This window comes from Amblyomma mixtum, chromosome 3, assembly GCF_055824585.1.
Source record: "Amblyomma mixtum isolate Tamu chromosome 3, ASM5582458v1, whole genome shotgun sequence".
Lineage (NCBI taxonomy): Eukaryota > Metazoa > Arthropoda > Arachnida > Ixodida > Ixodidae > Amblyomma > Amblyomma mixtum.
The window spans coordinates 258170516-258178069 of NC_143014.1; positions in this window are offsets into that span (position 1 = coordinate 258170516).

The window sequence follows — 7554 nt, forward strand, 5'->3', positions numbered from 1 at the left end:
TGTACACACTCCAAAACGAAATAAAAGCTACCACTTGGCGCACAGGATGGTGCACAGAGCCCCGTTGTTACGGTGTTGACATCTGTGAAGGTCTCGAAAGCAGTTACGCGTACAAGAATGTTAAGGCTCGTGAAAACACTTCCTGTTATTCAACCTATTTGGAAAATTCGCGTCCTTCTAGATAATAGAAATACACTGGAGGCTAAGATCACATATTGATTATGCTGACAAGAAACGTAGAATATTCTTATAATACATGACATTTTCAAAATCTAGTAAAACCTTATAAATAAAAACAGTAGCGCTGGTCAGGAAAGCATCTCTCGTTTATGACTTACGGCCGCAACGTCGCCACCGCTTAGCCTGTAGTGAGTACCCTGCACGACAGTATAAAATGCGCCTCTTGTTCATTGAAGCGCCTCGCTCTCCATCTAATACATTTAGATAGAGAGTACGAAGAAAGTTCCCAGGACCCGAATGAGTGGTAGAGCACTGCCTCATGCCGCTTGTTTGCTTTCCTTGCTCCGGGAAAATGAGCATGGGGAAAGAGCTGTCATTACGTTGACTCTTCGTCTTCATGGGCGCCGAGGGACTTTGGCTCACATGCTCACACATGCACATCGCTCGCATTTCCTCCCATACTCCTCCTGCGTCTGACTACAATTCACCTTCGCTAAAACGAGCCAAATGGCAGCTGTAACACTGACCTCGACCTGCACGCACACTCCTGTGCTTGGCGGGACCTCAGCACTCAAAGGGCCCAGGATCCATTCGCAGAGCAGATGTGCCCAACTGTTTCCGCCTGCAATAAAGGAATATCAGTCATTTCTGCCCAGAGCCCGCGGGAACAGCAACTTTGATGTCGCTTTGAATTGTTCTCATTACAAAGCCAAGCTGAACTGGGACTTTCTACAGGGTAAATGTGCAGGAGATGCACACCGAACCAAAAGCTCTCGGACTCTCCAGCACGCCATTAAAAATGATATTATGGTTCGTTTTTATACAGTGACAAAAGAGGAGTTCGCAGTAGGAATAAAGTTGTCTCTTCGTTATTAATGGGCGAGCATTAATTGGCTCGGTTGGCGAAAACCCCGCCATAGGCATAAAGCCGTGGCAGGCACGCATGGCAAAAGAGCGTGGTGGAGACGCGCACGCGAGTGACGAGTTCACCTTCAATGCGACACCCCCCCCCCCCCCCTCCGACAAGAATAACCGATTACTCGATGAATGGAAACAGGTCTGGGGGCCGCCCTCCTCCTACCTGGGCACGCTATACAATACCCCCTCGCTCGATTAACAAGGCAGACCAGGCTCAAGATGGGAGCGTCTGGTCCCCACTGCCCCATGCATTGGGCGAGGTGCCACCATTGTCGAGCCTGACTTTATGTGGTATAAGTAAACAATGGAGTTGCGTCTCCGCGAGATGCGCTAGAAACTACGATGCACCCCTGTCGTATTCACGTAAACGCGGATACAGGTTACACACAAGAGAAAGCCCGGACGCCGCCGTCAGTTGCCTTCAGCTTTCGGAGAGTGCGGTGCGGGGCTGTGGAGTCTTCATCTTCCAAGTTGTATCGCTCGCGCCTAAGTCATCTGGCTTGACAGCAAAGCGTCGCCAAGGCGGAAGTTCACTGCCGATGAAGTACGTGACTATTGCAACAAAGCGAACGTGCAAGCGGGCTGCTGCAGCAAAATAACGTTCACCCCTCAAGTCCACGGCAAGTCAGCAACACACTCAGCGACAAGCAGTGCTCTCAGATTTAGACATCGTAAAAATTGCATAAGTGTTTTATAATTTTTGTTTCAAATCATGTTTCTTTTGAAGTTTTATTGAAACCTTTAGTGATGCTGCTCATCTGGTATGAAAAAAGGTGAAACTTTCGTTACAGAAACAATGACAATTATGTTTCAGTTTATTCATCGCAAATTCAACCAGTTTTATTCTTGAAGAAATAAAGCCTAGTTCCTGTACAGATATGGAGGTTTTTTTTGCTTTATATGTTCATGTTTCACAAAGTTACATTTTTTGCTAGATGCCTAGAAGCTCTGAAAGTTAATTCGTTTGAGCCCTCCTCTTGCCTGTCAATACATAACTGCTTTCGCTGTTTCCCTGGGCGAATCAACACAATAGCGGTGAAGAAGTGGCGTACTGATGGGGTCCAGAAAATATCTCTGTGGCGTGAATGGATGCTTCAATATCTCGAGCAACCTGGACCGGTAAGGATGCTTTTGTGAATGAAACGACACATTAAGTATTGCAAACACCATCGTCCCATCACATGATATTATTCTGTGCACGTCTGACCTTCGGCTTCCACTTCATATCGGCAACATAAGCCGGTTGAATGCAGTTCGCAGGCACAAACAACGATCTTACCAAAGTCTCCAGGCTGCGCGGTTTCCTTCTCCCTCGTAATAGCGAAGTTCTTACGACTTCCCTTAAACTCAAAAGCTCTTGAATGGTAAGCATGCGGGTGCTACATACCTTACAGAGATTTAGCATTAGAGAAGTAGCATGCAGGATCCATTTACGGCAAAGAAGCAAACCATGCAGCCTGGTAATTTTTGTCAAAGACAGTGCGTAGTTGGTACCTCATACCTCCTTCGTGGTGGCGGCGGTGGTGGGTCGTGAGCAGGCACATAGGAGCACGGCGTGCAGGAGAGCGTCGTCGCAATACTGGCAGCTGCGGGCAGCGCTGGATGAGATCAACATGTGCAGCGTGATCCTGTGCCCACCGACCACCCCGAAGCCGCGTCGCCGAACCACATGGTGGCAGTGGCTGGAGTCCTGGGAGGCCAGGTGCTGCCGCCACTTGATTAGGTTGAGATAGAGGGTGGTGTTGCCGTGGTACCGCATGGAGATGCCGAGCCTCACCTTGAGGACAAGGCATTCGCTTTGTCAGCGCTCGGGCGCCGAAGACGGTTGCCTCAGAACCTAGAAAATAGCGCGCGATAGTTACGTTGGTTTTAATGATAACTTAGCGATTGGGGTAATTTGCACCAACCGCAGATTATAAAGGGTGGAAACACCGCACCCATAGGGAGGTGTCAGGGCCGGGTTTCGAAGAATTAAGCACAGGCTGTAACAACCAATTCATACTCTATGACCGCAAAGTGGCGGGGTCTGTATGCTTAATATATGATCTGTGCAGAAACAAAGTGCGTCTTTCTAATGCACTGGTGATGCCAGCAACACTCACCGCAACCCTGACGCCTAGAGCGCTCTTTTTATTGCGAAACAATACTACGCCAGGTTTCAGCTCGTCGCGTAGCTCATGGTCGGTAGTAGCCACGTTTGACCTTGAACAGCGTTACTTCAGCCGCGCTCCGCTAGATGGCAGCGCCGTCGGCGCGACGCGCGGACGGCGCTGCAGTGGAAGTTGGCAAAAAGCAAATCTTCAGTGGAAGTTAGCAAAAAGCGATTGCAGGATTGGTGGCTGAAAAGCAGAGATGTGACATCAGGTTAGAAGTGTAGGAAACCGTAGGTAATGAAGATGGCGAATCTTAATGAGAATTGACAACAGAGTGGAACAACAATAAAGAAATAAAAGCTGAGCATGGTGGCAATTGCGCCACCCCGTTTCAAAGGGGGCGCTCCTATCCATCCATCTATTCATACATCCATCCATCGTGCGGCAGCGGCGCAGAGCAGTTTTGTCTGTTAAAAAAACTGTCGAGGTTGGGAATCGAACCAGGGCCTCCGGCATTTGAAGCGCAGACGCTACCACACCGCCACGAGGGCTCATGGTTTGTGCATGAATAAAGGCTCGTCTAGTGAATGCATAGGTCTCATAAATAGAATGAAAGGAATAAAAAATAAAATAAGAAAAAACAAGTGAAGAAAGAAAACAAAGAAAACAAACAAAAATACAATAAAAATAAAAATAAAAATAAAGTAAAAATGAAACAAAACAGCGAACCAGGAAACGCTTTCGCCTTGCATCGATGGCATTCGAATGATATCAGTTAAGCAATTAGCCTAATTTCTAGTCAGACCACATATATAAAAAATAACACCGAGTAGCAAATTGGTCGAGTTGCGGAATCGAACCAGGGTCTCCGGAGTGCGAGACGAGCACGCTAACCACTGCTCCACGCCAGCGTTTTGTCTTTATTGCAACTGCTCAGGTCTCTCCTCAAATCCACGCACTAATCTTTCGCCTTTTCACTGCTCCACGCCAGCTCGACCGTATGTTAGAATGAACAAAGGCGCGTCTAGTGAATACGGTGTCTTCGTTCACTCCCATCACCCTCCCTTCGCGTTACGGCGTGGTTCAGGTGTCCACCGAGATATGCAACACATATACATTTCCTTTTCTCAAAAACGAATTTACCGACGAGCAATGCGTACAGCCGAACGGGCGATGGCGTTCTGTGGACTCCCTGGCTGGGTGGCGGAATGGTGACGTGACCAAATATGGCGGCGCCCATACAACCGCGCTGTTCAGCGTCTATAAATGCGCGCTTGCCTTGGCGTTAATGCTATGCAGTCCTCTAAGGAGAAGTGACAGCGACAGGAAGAAGCGAGAAAGCGACAACGTGCACAAGAGACGCCCGAACAGCGTGAATAACGTCTTTCAAAGCGTCGGGCTAAGGATGCAGCTCGGAGACAGCGTTCTACCTCGTAGAGTGGTTTCACGTCATCGGTCACCGATTAATCTCAACACCTGACTGCTTAGGAACGCCGCAATGCTACCAGGCGAAGGCAAAGCGCCGAAGAATCGACAGAAGAACGCGCACACCATTGGTTTGGTTTGGTTTGGTTTGGTTTATTGGGGTTTAACGTCCCGAAGCAGCTCAGGCTATGAGGGACGCCGCAGTGAAGGGCTCCGGAAGTTTCGACCACCTGGGGTTCTTTAACGAGCACTGGCATCGCACAGCAATCGGGCCTCTAGAATTTCGCCTTCATCGAAATTCGGCCGCCGCGGCAGGGATCGAACCCACGACTTTAGGGTCAGCAGCCGAGCGCCGTAACCACTGAGCCACCGCGGCGAGGCGCGCACACCATTGCTCACGCAATTTACCCGGTTTAACCAGAGCTAAACCACTGCCAATTTATTTTGTTCAATGATGAATGAGCAACGGTAGCCAAAGCAACATTTTAGTCCATGATGTCAAATGAACAGTTTGGTGCAAAAACTATCCCTGCTAAAAAAATCGAAATGGCATGTGATTTACAGCTTAACCGCGTGGCTTCTGCTCCTCAGCGCAGAATTCTGTTTGATGTAGTACATCTTGGTTAAAAGCCGATGACTGCCGATCGGTTGCTCAAAAGATTATTTGGGGTATGAAATAAACCGTAAAATGTAAACATTCTGTGATGTATTTTAACGTAGCTGCTGGTTTCACGTAGATATTCTCAGCAGACGTCCATGAAGTTTTTTCTCATTGAGCTGTTTAATTTCATGAACAATTCTTCAGGAGCTGCTTCTGAACGGGAGCTCCAGAACGCCTTGCGAAATTGTTGCTTGGCCATTCCTGCGTTGCGTGCAATCTAAAGATAATCCGTGCGTCGTCCAGGCGGTCAAATAATACAGCATATGCGCTGCGGCATTCCATCGAGACCCCTGGCTCCATCGATGCATCCGCATTGGGTCTTAAGAGTCGTACAGCAGTTTCTAGCAGCAAGAATTCTCTCTCCACTCTTCACGACTCAATACCCTCTGTTACGGTGACTGAAAAGTAGTCCGTACCGAAGGCACGCCATTCCCGCGCAACGCCATATAAAGAGGAAGAAACACGGATAAAGCTCCGGACTTGAGGCTCGAAATAATTTTTACTCGGTATCTCACGCCCCCTTCAGGCGATAGACTGCCTCACCTGCGGTACTGAAAGCTGCCCTAATACCTGTTTTCTTGTTTGAAAAAAAAAGGTGAGCACATTCATTCTTGCTGCGTGAAATAAAAGGAAGGCTGCAAAACAGTATCACAGCGGCATATCCCTCGCCGATGATCACGTGCACTGTACACGCTGTGCCTGAGTTAACTAGGCATCATAAACGCAGTTCAGAAATGCATGGCACGAAAGGTAAAGGCTAGGGCTTGTTCACAGCGTTGGTCGTCTTTCCTATGTAAGAATGGTAACCGTACTGACATCATTGCAGCACCAGTCGACCACAGATGAAATTACATCTAGACAGCGAATAGTCACTGACCTGCACTTGAGCCGGAGAAGAAGGCGACCGGGCGTCCACGAGAGGGGCTCGTTCACGCTGGGCTTCACGCATCCACAGTGGTCGCCGGTGTGGGATGACAGCACTCGGTTAAGCACAGGGGAACAAGAAGCGCTTCCAAGCTGCAGGCAAGGCAGTACGAGCCGTCAAGGAACACGGCACATGGTAATATCGACGAATTGAGAATCTCGACTCTTCGCGCCACTTGCAGGGTATGGAAGCGATGCTCTGCACTTTTAAGATGCTAGAACACGTTCGTTGGCTGTAAACTCAACTCCTTAGCGCAAGACCCGTGCACGGGCAAGTTACGTCGGGGGTGTAATAAGATCTAGGGATCGTGTGCCATTTCCCGTTCCAGCGGTCGTACTTTGGTGCAACCTATTGGCAAAAACTCGTGTACCGAGACTGTGACACGCGTGAAGTGAGAGTTAGAGCACAGAACTTACCGCTCAGCCCCTAAAAGCAGAAGCTAAGCTTTGGAGCGATAAAAATATAAATTACGGAAGTTAACTCAGGGTTATTTAGGTCAGAGCGCGTAAACAGCTACTCAGCTTGCTACGCTCCGGAGTAATGTGTCTGGGGCACGAAGAAAATCCAGAAATGAAAGGTTTTTCCCTTACTTTATCACAGTCGAAATGATGCCACGCAAGGACACGTCAGATCAGCCGCCATGTTGCACGCGGTGAAGGCGCGAGGACGGCCGCAGTCGCAGATTCGATGCGCGTGCTTCTACCGCATTCGGAAAAGGAAGAAAAGAAGAAAAAGAAACAAATGAAGCAAGTGCTGATAGAAATAATTATTGCAGTGACTGGCTCACGAAAACTACTGATAATCGCTGGCTGCGCATGGGATGTATTGGCTAGTGTTGCCATATTTGGTATAACGAAATGAGTCCGTCCTCTGGTAGCCAAGCTTTTCCGTGAAGTCCGTGCGGTAGCGGCTACATAAGCAGTACAGTTTTACGTTTTACGGCTGCAATGAAGTGCCTCCCAGAGGCGTCAAACAGAAGTGACTTTATCGTGCGGTCCCAAACGTTATCTTAAATTCCGTTTAAGTAAACGAACAAGGTGTGAAATAATAACGTGGCTGAGAAAAAGAAACCTTTCTACAACCAATGCTTGCGATAGCAATAAGCGTTTATTTCGCAGGGAAATTTATCCAAAAATGTGAGATTGATTTAGTTACCGTGACTTTACTGTACGGCCTAATTTTGAAACCGGTATTTTACTATATCTGTTAAAGGGTTGTGAAAAGAAAATGAAGCTGCCCGGCTTTAATTTTTACTGCTTTCATAAACACTAGACATGCTGATTCCGAAATACTTCGGCTCAATATTGAGTCTGCATTTAATAAAGTCCGTTCCAAATCACTGCCTTTTTGCG